Raw genomic sequence first — 14,616 nt, forward strand, 5'->3', positions numbered from 1 at the left:
GCAAGACAAGCAGCATATAGAGTCTGTGCTTTAGCACCCCAGATCTTTTGCTGCTGTTTCTAGGTCTGCATCCTGAATAGCGACCGTACAAAAGTACAACAGGACACTTCGGCATTAGTGGGTCAGCACTTTAGTTGCCGCTTACCGCCCGCACAAAAGCGGGTGTGTGGCGCCGGAATCCTGTGCTGGTAGCTCAGCGCTTGTCTCAGTTTTCCCGCTCTGCGTGCCGGAATGGCTGCCGGCGTCCAGAGGAGAGGGGCGGGCCGAGGGCGTGCCCGAGACAAGAGCGGGAACCCGGCGCCCACTGTGTCTAGTGAAGGGGGCTGGAGAATGCAAATAAGGCTCCAGCCCTCGACGCTGCTATAGAACAGCGTCTCTCCCTTACCCTGAGTGACAGGGTGGGGGCGGGAACGAAGCGGCGCTAGGCCGCAAAAAGCCGGGGACTAAAGTTAGAAGCGCCGCCGCCGTAAAAGCGCGGTCGGCGCGTCCCCGGCGCACTACAAGTCGCAGCTGCGCCGCCGCTCCAGGGGCGGTCGGCGCGGCGGTCCCCACACGTAAAGTCCCCCAGTAATCTGCAGGGACTATAAGCCCAGCGCACAGCGCTACAGTCCCCGGCGCACTAGCACACCCAGCAAGCCTGGAGTGTGCGTGGCCTGCCATACGGGGACACAGAGTACCTGAAAGTTGCAGGGCCTTGTCCCTGAACGGCACTCCCGCTCCACATCCAGCAGGTTCTATGGGTCTGTGGATGGAGCCCGGCCTCAGGGCTTGGTGGCCGGAAAGATCCCACTTCCTCAGAGCCCCTCAGGGGGATGGGGAAGGAAAACAGCATGTGGGCTCCAGCCTCCGTACCAGCAATAGGTACCTCAACCTTACAAACCGCAAGTGGGGTGAGAAGGGAGCATGCTGGGGGCCCTAGTATGGGCCCTCTTTTCTTCCATCCGATATAGTCAGCAGCTACTGCTGACTAAACAGTGGAGCTTATGCATGGATGTGTGCCTCCTTCGCACAAAGCTTGAAAACTGAGCAGCCCGTGATCCCACGGGGGGTGTATAGCCAGAAGGGGAGGGGCCTTACACTTTTTAGTGTAATGCTTTGTGTGGCCTCCGGAGGCAGTAGCTATACACCCAATCGTCTGGGTCTCCCAATAGAGCGCCGAAGAAAACAGGGCGGGTGCTGGGTCTCCCAATTGGAGCTAGAAGAAAAGGAATTTACGGTAAGTAAACAAAATTCCCTTCTTCTTTTTCGCTCCTAATTGGGAGACCCAGACAATTGGGACGTCCAAAAGCAGTCCCTGGGTGGGTAAAAGAATACCTCGTGATCGGGCTGTCAGGCAGCCCTTTCTTACAGGTGGGCCACCGCCGCCTGCAGGACTTGTCTACCTAGGCTGGCATCCGCCGAAGCGTAGGTATGCACCTGATAATGCTTGGTAAAAGTGTGCAGACTCGACCAGGTAGCCGCCTGGCACACCTGCTGAGCCGTAGCCTGATGCCGTAATGCCCAGGACGCACCCACGGCTCTGGTAGAATGGGCCTTCAGTCCAGAAGGAGTCGGAAGCCCAGCAGAACGGTAGGCGTGAAGAATTGGTTCCTTGATCCACCTCGCAAGGGTGGATTTGGAAGCTTGCGACCCTTTATGCTGACCAGCGACCAGGATAAAGAGTGCATCCGAACGGCGCAGAGGCGCCGTGCGGGAAATGTAGATCCTGAGTGCTCTCACCAGGTTCAACAGATGCAAACCCTTTTCAAATTGGTGAACTGGATGCGGACACAAAGATGGTAAAGTGATATCCTGATTGAGATGAAAGGAAGATACCACCTTGGGAAGAAACTCTGGAATTGGACGCAGTACTACCTTGTCTTGGTGAAACACCAGAAAGGGAGATTTGCAAGATAACGCCGCCAGCTCGGACACTCTCCGAAGAGACGTGACCGCCACCAGAAAAGCCACTTTCTGTGAAAGCCGAGAAAAGGAAATCTCCTTCATAGGCTCGAAAGGTGGCTTCTGGAGAGCAATTAGAACCTTGTTCAGATCCCAGGGTTCCAATGGCCGCTTGTAAGGGGGAACGATATGACAAACCCCTTGCAGGAACGTGCGTACCTTAGGAAGTCGCGCCAGGCGCTTCTGAAAGAATACGGATAGCGCAGAGACTTGTCCTTTAAGGGAGCTAAGCGACAAACCTTTTTCCAACCCAGACTGCAGGAAGGAAAGAAAAATAGGCAATGCAAATGGCCAGGGAGAAACTCCCTGAGCAGAGCACCAAGATAAGAATATCTTCCACGTTCTGTGGTAGATCTTGGCGGAGGATGGTTTCCTAGCCTGTCTCATGGTGGCAACAACATCATGAGATAAACCTGAGGTCCCTAGGATCCAGGACTCAATGGCCACACAGTCAGGTTCAGGGCCGCAGAATTCAGATGGAAAAACGGCCCTTGAGACAGCAAGTCTGGACGGCCTGGTAGCGCCCACGGTTGTCCTACCGTGAGATGCCACAGATCCGGGTACCACGACCTCCTTGGCCAGTCTGGAGCGACGAGAATGGCGCAACGGCAGTCGGACCTGATTTTGCGGAGCACTCTGGGCAACAATGCCAGAGGTGGGAACACATAAGGTAGTCGGAACTGCGACCAATCCTGAACTAAGGCGTCTGCCGCCAGAGCTCGGTGATCGTGAGACCGTGCCATGAAAACCGGGACCTTGTTGTTGTGCCGTGACGCCATCAGGTCGACGTCCGGCATCCCCCAGCGGCGACAGATCTCCTGAAACACGTCCGGGTGAAGGGACCATTCCCCTGCGTCCATGCCCTGGCGACTGAGAAAGTCTGCTTCCCAGTTTTCCACGCCTGGGATGTGAACTGCGGATATGGTGGATGCTGTGTTTTCCACCCACGTCAGAATCCGCCGGACTTCTTGAAAGGCTTGCCGACTGCGTGTTCCCCCTTGGTGGTTGATGTACGCCACCGCTGTGGAATTGTCCGACTGAATCCGGATCTGCTTGCCCTCCAGCCACTGTTAGAAGGCTCGCAGAGCAAGATAGACTGCTCTGATTTCCAGAACATTGATCTGAAGGGTGGACTCTCTCTGAGTCCACGTACCCTGAGCCCTGTGGTGAAGAAACACTGCTCCCCACCCTGATAGGCTCGCATCTGTCATGACCACCGCCCAGGATGGGGGTAGGAACGACTTTCCTTTTGACAATGAGGTGGGAAGAAGCCACCATCGGAGAGAGTCCTTGGCTGCCTGAGAGAGGGAGACATCCCTGTCGAGGGACGTCGACTTCCCGTCCCATTGGCGGAGAATGTCCCATTGTAGAGGGCGCAGATGAAACTGCGCGAAAGGGACTGCTTCCATTGCTGCCACCATCTTCCCTAGGAAATGCATGAGGCGCCTCAAGGAGTGGGACTGGTTCTGCAGGAGAGATTGCACCCCTGTCTGCAGAGAGCACTGCTTGTCCAGTGGAAGCTTCACTATCGCTGAGAGAGTATGAAACTCCATGCCAAGATATGTTAGTGATTGGGTCGGGGTTAGATTTGACTTTGAAAAGTTGATAATCCACCCGAAACTCTGGAGAGTCTTCAGTGCCACGTTCAGACTGTGTTGGCATGCCTCTTGAGAGGGTGCCTTTATAAGTAGATCGTCCAAATACGGGATCACGGAGTGACCCTGCGAGTGCAGGACAGCTACTACTGCTGCCATGACCTTGGTGAAGACCCGAGGGGCTGTTGCCAGCCCGAAAGGTAACGCTACGAACTGCAGGTGTTCGCTTTCTATAACGAAGCGTAGAAAACGCTGATGCTCTGGCGCAATCGGCACGTGAAGATAAGCATCTTTGATGTCTATTGATGCTAAGAAATCTCCTTGAGACATGGAGGCTATGACGGAGCGTAGAGATTCCATCCGGAACCTCCTGGTTTTTACGTGTTTGTTGAGCAACTTTAGATCCAGGACGGGCCGAAAGGACCCGTCCTTCTTTGGCACCACAAACAGATTGGAGTAAAAACCGTGACCTTGTTCCTGAAGAGGAACGGAAGTCACCACTCCTTCCGCCTTTAGAGCGGCCACCGCCTGCAGCAGAGCATCGGCTCGGTCGGGCGGTGGGGAAGTTCTGAAGAAACGAGTTGGAGGACGAGAGCTGAACTCTATCCTGTACCCGTGAGACAGAATGTCCCTCACCCAACGGTCTTTGACCTGTGACAGCCAAATGTCGCCAAAGCGGGAGAGCCTGCCACCGACCGAGGATGCGGAGAGAGGAGGCTGAAAGTCATGAGGAAGCCGTCTTGGTAACGGTTCTTCCTGCTGTCCTTTTTTGGGCGTGACTGAGTCCGCCAAGAATCTGAGCCTCTCTGATCCTTTTGAGTCCTTTTGGACGAGGAGAATTGGGACCTGCCTGAGCCTCGAAAGGACCGAAAACCAGACTGACCCCTCCTTTGTTGGGGCTTGTTTTGTCTGTGTTGAGGTAAGGATGAGTCCTTACCCTTGGAGCGTTTAATGATTTCATCCAAACGCTCCCCAAACAATCGGTCACGAGAAAAAGGCAAACTGGTTAAGCACTTCTTGGAAGCAGAATCTGCCTTCCATTCTCTCAACCACAGGGCTCTGCGCAAAACCACGGAGTTGGCTGACGCCACCGCCGTACGGCTCGTAGAGTCCAGGACAGCATTAATCGCGTAAGACGCGAATGCAGACATTTGAGAGGTCAATGGTGCCACCTGCGGGGCAGATGTACGTGTGACCGAGTCGACTTGTATAAGCCCAGCTGAAATAGCTTGGAGTGCCCATACGGCTGCGAAAGCTGGCGCCAACGACGCTCCAATAGCTTCATAGATGGATTTCAGCCAGAGCTCCATCTGCCTGTCAGTGGCATCTTTAAGTGCCGCTCCATCTTCTACTGCAACTAAAGATCTAGCTGCAAGCCTGGAGATTGGAGGGTCCACCTTGGGACACTGGGTCCAACCCTTGACCACGTCAGGGGGAAAAGGATAGCGTGTATCTTTAAGCCGTTTAGAAAACCGCTTCTCAGGATAAGCGTGGTGTTTCTGGATTGCATCTCTAAAGTCAGAGTGGTCCAGAAAAGTGCTTAATTTACGCTTGGGATACCTGAAATGGAATTTCTCCTGCTGTGAAGCTGCCTCCTCCGCAGGAGGAGCTGGCGGAGAAATATCTAACATCCTATTGATGGACGCTATAAGATCATTCACTATGGCGTCACCATCCGGTGTATCCAGATTGAGAGCGGTCCCAGGATCAGAATCTTGATCAGTTACATCCGCCTCATCACCCATAGATTCGTCCCGCTGGGATCCTGACCAGTGAGACGAAGTTGAGGGCCCCTCATAACGAGCCCGCTTAGGTTGTCTGGGACTGTCGTCCGAGTCAGAATCGTCACCCTGGGGTGCATGTGACACCCCCGGAGCTTGGAAGTGTTCCAGCTGAGGGGGACCAGGGAGCAATGATGCCACAGTGTCCATGGTCTGAGTTACTGGTCTAGACTGCAATGTTTCAAGAATCTTTGACATGGTCATAGACAATCTGTCAGCAAAAGCTGCAAACTCCGTTCCTGTCACCTGGACAGCATTCACAGGTGGTACACCCTGGGTCACGTCCAGCAGAGGCCCCGGCTGTGCAAGTTGCACAGGGGCCGAACACTGCACACAATGGGGGTCAGTGGAACCTGCCGGTAGAGCAGCCCCACATGCGGTACAGGCAGCATATAATGTCTGTGCCTTGGCACCCTTGCGTTTTGCGGACGACATGCTGTTGCCTCCTTGTAATCTAGGAGGGTATATAGCCGAGAATCACCAGCGACCGTACAGTACAAAGTATTTGCAACCACAAAATACTCAGTATACAAACGGCACAAGTGGGGGTGAGCCCTTGAGGCTGCTTACCGCCCGCTGAACAGCGGGTATGAGGCCGTAGAATCCCGTGTCTGGGTCTCCCCGTCTCCCCTCTGCAGCTCAGCGTGCAGGCAGGAATGGCTGCCGGCGTTCTGTGAAGAGGGGCGGACCGTGGGCGTGCCACAAACAAAGAGCGGGAAACTGCGTCCTACTGTGCCTGGTGTGAGGGCTGGAGTATGTAAAAGAGACTCCAACCCTCAGCGCTGATGCTCTGTACAGCGTCCCGCCCTCCTCCTGACTGGCAGGTGCGGAGGCGGGAACGAACGAACTAGGCCGCAAAAGCCGGGGACTGTAGTAATAAGCGCGGCCGTGATATATGCACGGTCAGCGCGGAAGTCCCCGGCGCACCCCAAGTCCCAGCCGCGTCGCAGTCCCAGCGGCCGGCGCGACCGTTCTCCCTGAGTCTACCCACTCAGCTAAGCTGAAGTGAGGAAATGGCACAAGCGCAGCAGCGCTGTTGTCCCCGGCGCACTAACACACCCAGCAATGCTGCGGTGTGCGCGCGTATGCACGGGGACACAGAGTACCTTGACGGAGCAGGGCCATGTCCCTGACGATACTCAGCTCCATATCCAGCGGCTTCTCCAGGGGCTGCGGATGGAGCACGGTCTCAGTGCCTGGAGACCGGTAAAATCCCACTTCGCCCAGAGCCCTAATGGGGATGGGGAAGGAATCAGCATGTGGGCTCCAGCCTCCGTACCCGCAATGGGTACCTCAACCTTAACAAGCACCACCGACAGAAAGTGGGGTGAGAAGGGAGCATGCTGGGGGCCCTGTATGGGCCCTCTTTTCTTCCATCCGACATAGTCAGCAGCTGCTGCTGACTAAACAGTGGAGCTATGCGTGCGTGTCTGACCTCCTTCGCACAAAGCAAAAACTGAGGGACCCGTGCTCCCACGGGGGGGTGTATAGCCAGAAGGGGAGGGGCCTTACACTTTTAAGTGTAGTACTTTGTGCGGCCTCCGGAGGCAGTAGCTATACACCCAATTGTCTGGGTCTCCCAATTAGGAGCGAAAAAGAAAACCACTTTCTGCGAAAGGCGTGAGAGAGAAATATCTCTCATTGGCTCGAATGGTGGTTTCTGAAGAACCAGCAGCACCCTGTTCAGATCCCAGGGTTCTAACGGCCGCTTGTAAGGAGGAACGATGTGACAAACCCCCTGCAGGAACGTGCGTACCTGTGGAAGTCTGGCTAGGCGCTTCTGGAAAAACACAGAGCGCTGAGACTTGTCCCTTAAGGGAGCCGAGCGACAAACCCTTTTCCAGTCCAGATTGAAGGAAGGACAGAAAAGTGGGCAAGGCAAAAGGCCAGGGAGAAAAACCCTGAGCAGAGCACCACGACAGGAAAATTTTCCACGTCCTGTGGTAGATCTTGGCGGACGTTGGTTTCCTAGCCTGTCTCATAGTGGCAATGACGTCTTGAGATAACCCTGAAGACGCTAGGATCCAGGACTCAATGGCCACACAGTCAGGTTGAGGGCCGCAGAATTCAGATGGAAAAACGGCCCTTGAGATAGCAAGTCTGGTCGGTCTGGTAGTGCCCACGGTTGGCCGACCGTGAGATGCCACAGATCCGGGTACCACGACCGCCTCGGCCAGTCTGGAGCGACGAGGATGACGCGGCGGCAGTCGGCCCTGATCTTGCGTAACACTCTGGGCAACAGTGCCAGCGGAGGAAACACATAAGGAAGCTGAAACTGCGACCAATCCTGAACTAAGGCGTCTGCCGCCAGAGCTCTGGGATCTTGAGACCGTGCCATGAACGTCGGTACCTTGTTGTTGTGCCGGGACGCCATGAGGTCGACGTCCGGCACCCCCCAGCGGCAACAGATCTCCTGAAACACGTCCGGGTGAAGGGACCATTCCCCTGCGTCCATGCCCTGGCGACTGAGATAATCTGCTTCCCAGTTTTCCACGCCTGGAATGTGAACTGCAGAGATGGTGGAGGCCGTGGCTTCCACCCACATCAAAATCCGCCGGACTTCCTGGAAGGCTTGCCGACTGCGTGTGCCGCCTTGGTGGTTGATGTATGCCACCGCTGTGGAATTGTCCGACTGAATTCTGATCTGCTTGCCTTCCAGCCACTGCTGGAACGCTTTCAGGGCAAGATACACTGCCCGTATTTCCAGAACATTGATCTGAAGCGAGGACTCTTGCTGGGTCCACGTACCCTGAGCCCTGTGGTGGAGAAAAACCGCTCCCCACCCTGACAGACTCGTGTCCGTCGTGACCACCTCCCAGGATGGGGGTAGGAAGGATTTCCCCTTCGATAATGAAGTGGGAAGAAGCCACCACCGAAGGGAAGCTTTGGTCGCCTGAGAGAGGGAGACGTTCCTGTCGAGGGACGTCGGCTTCCTGTCCCATTTGCGTAGGATGTCCCATTGAAGAGGACGCAGGTGAAACTGCGCGAAAGGAACTGCCTCCATTGCTGCCACCATCTTCCCCAGGAAGTGCATGAGGCGCCTCAAGGGGTGTGACTGGCCTTGAAGGAGAGATTGTACCCCTGTCTGTAGTGACCGCTGCTTGATCAGCGGAAGCTTCACTATCGCTGAGAGGGTATGAAACTCCATGCCAAGGTATTTGAGCGATTGGGCCGGTGTCAGATTTGACTTTGGAAAATTGTTGATCCACCCGAAACTCTGGAGAGACTCCAGGGTAGCGTCGAGGCTGTGTTGGCATGCCTCTTGAGAGGGTGCCTTGATCAGGAGATCGTCCAAGTAAGGGATCACCGAGTGACCCTGAGAGTGGAGGACCGCTACTACAGTAGCCATAACCTTGGTGAAAACCCGTGGGGCTGTTGCCAGGCCGAACGGCAGTGCCACGAACTGCAGGTGTTCGTTTTCTATGGCGAAGCGCAAGAAGCGCTGGTGCTCTGGAGCAATCGGTACGTGGAGATATGCATCCTTGATATCGATCGATGCAAGGAAATCTCCTTGGGACATTGAGGCGATGACGGAGCGGAGGGATTCCATCCGGAACCGCCTGGTCTTTACGTGTTTGTTGAGAAGTTTCAGGTCCAGGACAGGACGGAAAGACCCGTCCTTCTTTGGGACCACAAACAAGTTGGAGTAAAAACCGTGACCCTGTTGCTGAATAGGAACAGGGACCACCACTCCTTCTGCCTTCAGAGTGCCCAGCGCCTGCAGAAGAGCCTCGGCTCGCTCGGGAGGCGGGGATGACCTGAAGAATCGAGTCGGGGGACGAGAGGTGAACTCTATCTTGTAACCGTGAGACAGAATGTCTCTCACCCAACAGTCTTTTACCCGTGGCAACCAGGTGTCGCAAAAGCGGGAGAGCCTGCCACCGACCGAAGATGCGGAGTGGAGAGGCCGAAAGTCATGAGGAAGCCGCTTTGGTAGCGGCACCTCCGGTGGCCTTTTTAGGACGTGACTTAGACCGCCATGCATCAGAGTTCCTTTGATCTTTCTGAGGCCTTGTGGACGAGGAGTATTGGGACCTGCCCGCGCCCCGAAAGGACCGAAAACTCGACTGCCCCCTCCTTTGTTGGGGTATTTTCGGTTTGGGCTGGGGTAAGGATGTATCCTTTCCCTTGGATTGTTTGATGATTTCATCCAAACGCTCGCCAAACAATCGGTTGGCAGAAATTGGCAAACTGGTTAAGCGCTTTTTGGAAACAGAATCTGCCTTCCATTCCCGTAGCCACAAGGCCCTGCGGAGTACCACCGAATTGGCGGCTGCAACCGCCGTACGGCTCGCAGAGTCCAGAACAGCATTAATAGCGTAAGACGCAAATGCCGAAGTCTGTGTGGTTATGGACGCCACCTGTGGCGCGGACGTGCGTGTGGCTGCGTCGATTTGCGCTTGACCTGCTGAGATAGCTTGCAGCGCCCATACGGCTGCGAATGCTGGGGCAAAAGAAGCGCCGATAGCTTCATAGATGGATTTCAACCAGAGCTCCATCTGCCTGTCAGTGGCATCTTTGAGTGAAGCCCAGTCTTCCACTGCAAGTATGGATCTAGCTGCCAGTCTGGAGATTGGAGGATCCACTTTGGGACACTGAGCCCAACGTTTGACCACGTCAGGGGGAAAGGGATAACGTGTATCCTTAAGGCGCTTAGAAAAACGCTTATCTGGACAAGCATGGTGATTCTGGACTGCCTCTCTGAAATCAGAGTGGTCCAGAAACATACTCTGTGTACGCTTGGGAAACCTGAAACGGAATTTCTCCTGCTGTGAAGCTGACTCCTCCACCGGAGGAGCTGAGGGAGAAATATCCAACATACGATTGATGGACGCAATAAGGTCGTTCACTATGGCGTCCCCGTCCGGAGTATCAAGATTGAGAGCGGCCTCAGGATCAGAATCCTGATCAGCTGTGTCCGCATCATCAACTAGAGATTCCCCCCGCTGAGACCCTGAACAATATGAGGATGTCAAGGGAATTGTCAAGCGAGCTCGCTTAGTCGGTCTGGGGCCGGGGTCTGTGTCAGAACCCTCAGCCTGGGATCCATGAGACACCCCAGGAGGACATTGTTGGTCCAACTGAGGTGGGCCAGGGGACAAAGATTCAACAGAGTCCCTGTGCTGAGATACCGGCCTGGACTGCAAGGCTTCTAGTATCTTAGCCATAGTCTCAGAGAGTTTATCCGTAAAGACTGCAAACTCCGTCCCCGTCACCTGAACAGTGTTAGCAGGTGGCTCCCCCTGGGCCCCCCTTAGCAGAGGCTCTAGCTGAGTAAGTGCCACAGGGGCCGAACAGTGCTCACAATGAGGGTCAGTGGAACCTGCCGGTAGCGGGGTCATACATGCGGCGCAGGCAGCATAATAAGCCTGTGTTTTGGCACCCCTGCCTTTCGTGGGCGCCATGCTATTATCTTCCCTGAGTAACACAATAGGGTATATAGCCAGAAATCAACTGTGCACCATACAGTGTAAAATATGTATACCATAAAACATATAATGTTACACTACTGCACAATGGGGCTAGCACCACAGGTGCTGCTTACCACCCGCTTAAAGCGGTTGTGAGGCCACCAGAGTCCCTGCCTGAGTCTCCCAGACTTTGTCCCCCTCTGTAGCGTCCAAGGAGCTGACAGGAATGGCTGCCGGCGTCCTGAGGAGAGGTGGGAGCCGTGGGCGTGGCTCAGAAAGTGCGGGAGCTGGTGCCTGCACTGTGCACAGTGAGGGGAGTGGAGTATGCAAAGCATGCTCCAGCCCTCAGTGCTGCTCGTTCTGTGCAGCGTCCCGCCCTTCCCCTGCCTGTCAGGGCTGTGGGCGGGAGGAAAGGAAACTAGGCCGCAAAAAGCCGGGGACTCTAGTAATAAACGCGGCCGCCGTAAAAGCGCGGCCGGCGCGAAAGTCCCCGGCGCACTACAAGTCCCAGCCGCGCCGCAGTGTTTCCCTGGCAGCGGCGGTTAGTGCGGCAGTCCCTATACATAAACACACTCAGCAGCGCTGAGTGTGTAATGGCACATATTAACCCGGTCAGCGCCGCGGTCCCCGGTGCACTAGCAGACCCAGCAATGCTGGAGTGTTGCTGTGCGCGGTCCCCACGGGGACACAGAGTACCTCCAAGTAGCAGGGCCATGTCCCTGAACGATACCCGGCTCCTATCCAGCAGGCTCCACAGGAGTTGTGGATGAAGCACGGTCTCAGTGCCTGGAGACCGATAGGATCCCACTTCACCAGAGCCCTGAGGGGGATGGGGAAGGAAAGCAGCATGTGGGCTCCAGCCTCCGTACCCGCAATGGATACCTCAACCTTAACTACACCGCCGACAAGAGTGGGGTGAGAAGGGAGCATGCTGGGGGCCCTATATGGGCCCACTTTTCTTCCATCCGATATAGTCAGCAGCTGCTGCTGACCAATCTGTGGAGCTGTGCGTGCGGGAGCACGGGGGGTGTATAGGCAGAAGGGGAGGGGCTTAACACTTTTAAGTGTAATACTTTGTGCGGCCTCTGGAGGCATAGCCTATACACCCAATTGTCTGGGTCTCCCAATGGAGCGACAAAGAAAGGGAAAACGGTCATCAGAACCACGCTTTGGGAAGCGTTTGTCAGGACAGGCCCTGGGTTTGGTCACAGCGGTCTGAAAACTGGAGTGGTTAAAGAACACTCTTTACTCTCTTAGGCGAGGTAAACTGGTGCTTTTCTGCCAGAGAGGGTTGCTCCTCTGATACTGGCAGATTGAGATCCAGTACAGAATTAATGGAAGCAATCAAGTCACTAAGTTCTGAGTCACCCTCAGAAAGAGCAATGGGGCACTTGGAGTTAGCCTCCGAGCCCCCTGTAAAGGCATCCTCCTCATCCTGCGAGTCAGCTCCTGAATCAGAGCCGCGGGATGAGGAGGGGGAGGAAACCCTGCGGAGCCTCTTAGGAGGACGGGGTCTGTGCCCTGATGATGAATCCTCTGTGAGCTCCAGTGGACGGAGGTCAGAGGATAGGGAACCTAAAGGACCCTTAGCAAGAGCATTAGATGCACCCTGTGAAGGGGGCTGATGCATATTCATCAAAGTCCTGGACAGAAGTCCCATGGACTCAGCAAATGACTGGGATATGGACCTAGAGAAGGACTCTACCCAGGCCGGGGGTTCAGCCACAGGTGCAGCAGCAGCCTGAGGGACCACTGGGGGTGAGGCTCCAGGCTGTGGCACCGCCAAGTTAGAGCAGACATCACAATGTGGATAGGTGCTCGGTTCAGGCAGCAGGAGCTTACATGCAGAGCATGTAGTATAAAGCTTTGGAGCCTTGCTCCTCGTGTGAGACATGCTGCTGGAGTGGGACAGCTTCTACAAGAGAATGAACCCCAGGGAGTATATTCAGAGGTCCACAACCAGAGACCGGCTGTGGCTTACCAGACCGCTGGAAGTGGTGTTGTGTGCCCTCCAGATCCCAAAGCCCGGACCCCCAATGCACAGCACCTCAGCAGGGATGCAGAGTGCAGGATGGCCCAGCGCAGAGTGAACCCTGTCCAAGAAAATGGCCGCCGGAGCGAAGAGAGGGGGCGGGACGGGGGCGTCCCTGTAGAAAAAGCGGGATCTGGAGGGCCATAGAGACCTGCAGGGGGGGGTCACGCACAAGCAGTGGGGAGTGTCCCTCCCCTGTGCAGGACGGCCACCGGGTGGAGCCGTCCCTGTCCCTCTGCATGAGTGACATGCGAGGGCAGGTAACAGAAACTAGGCCTCCGGCGAAGCCGGGGCCTAAATTTGAGCAGCGAGGCCGACGCGCAGGGACCATCGGCGCGGTTTTCGGGCGAAAAGCCAGAGGACCCGCCGGAAATGCCAAAACAAATACAGCAAACACACTCTCCCCACACAATAAAGGACAGGGACCCCCAACATATGAACGTCTCAGGTACTTAGCTGCTGAGACGCAGGGCCAGGTCCCTGGGGATGAGTGCTCCGGTCCAGCAGGGTCCTGAAGGGGCTGTGGACGGAGACCGGACTCCTGCCAGGCATGGAGACCGCGCTGGCTCCCACTTCAAGCCAGAGCCCGAGGGATGTTGAAGGAGCACGGCATGTAAGGCTCCAGCCTTGGAAATCAACCTTACAACACCACCGACACAGTGGGGTGAGAAGGGATATGCCGGGGGTCCAGACGTGGACCCGCACTTCTTCAATCTTTTTCCAAAAAGGAAAAAGAAAAAAAAAATCATATGTGTGGATGTATGCCTCCTGAACACAAAGCGATAACTGGCTGTGACTGGCTCACCAGGGGGTGTATAGGCTCAGAGGGAGGAGCTACACTTTTAGGTGTAGTACTTTGTGTGTCCTCCGGAGGCAGAAGCTAAACACCCAAGGTCTGGGTCTCCAAAAGGAACGATAAAAAAAAATAAGCCCTAGTAGGATTTTTTGGATTATGCTTAAAATATAAGCCCTAGTTGAGATTTCATATGGAAGTGTCCCAGCAGCAAAATTAAAGAATAAAGCAGGACTCTCCATCAAATAAAGGAGACATCACCAAAAGAAAGCAAAGCCCCCAAAAGAAAGCAGACTCCCCACCCCTCAAAAAGAAATAAATCGCACTCACCAGACCCCTCACAATTACACTTGGTAAAGTACAGATGGTGGATGGGCTCTCACACAGAGATTGGCATCACTGTCAGGTCGCTCGCTGTTCCAGCTGCATTACACTGCAGCTCTCACACAGATCGCGTACCAGTATCACTCCACGCGAGTGATACCGCTTCCAGTCCCCTGGGGGAGCCAACCGCTGTATAACATTGGGGGTCCTGATAGTGATGCAGATTTGTATGTGAGAGCCCACTCACTTGCCAACTCTAATTGTTTGGAGTCTGGTTAGTGCGATTCTTTTAGGGAGTGTGCGCTTTCTTTTGGGGATTAGCAGTAAATCGAGAATAATAAATGTAAGCAGGTAACTTCAACCTTTGTAAATATGGCATGTACCCACCACTACAGGGTTGGACCATGAACATAACAGAAAAAATAAGAAAATGTGCATCTGAGCCAGTAACAGGAAAAACACGAAATGTTACAAAATGTGATGACAGGATATTTGCATAACGGTTGATTCCGCTGTTTCCCATAGACTTGCATTGATGACGGATTGTGCCAGAAGTACCTGCGTTGCTTCCGTTGGCCAACGCTCCGTTGCTTCCGCCGAGCAGAAGCAACGCTGAATGTAACGTTATTTGCTTGCGTCAAAATGATGCCGACCAGCGGATTCCGTTGCTTCCATTAAAATTTATAATGGCTCCCTATGGTAGCGGATTCCATTGCAAAGTGCTTTACAACGGAATCCG

At 54.8% G+C, this 14,616-nt stretch overlaps 1 protein-coding gene across 2 annotated transcripts in view; it reads right to left on the bottom strand.

Annotated features, from left to right (window-relative positions):
* CARS1 (cysteinyl-tRNA synthetase 1) overlaps nucleotides 1-14,616 on the bottom strand; it is a 111,099-nt gene that overhangs the window by 12,544 nt on the left and 83,939 nt on the right. The gene's annotated exons all lie outside the window — the stretch shown is intronic.

The sequence above is a fragment of the Anomaloglossus baeobatrachus genome, chromosome 10 (genome assembly GCF_048569485.1).
Source record: "Anomaloglossus baeobatrachus isolate aAnoBae1 chromosome 10, aAnoBae1.hap1, whole genome shotgun sequence".
NCBI classification, from domain to species: Eukaryota; Metazoa; Chordata; class Amphibia; order Anura; family Aromobatidae; genus Anomaloglossus; species Anomaloglossus baeobatrachus.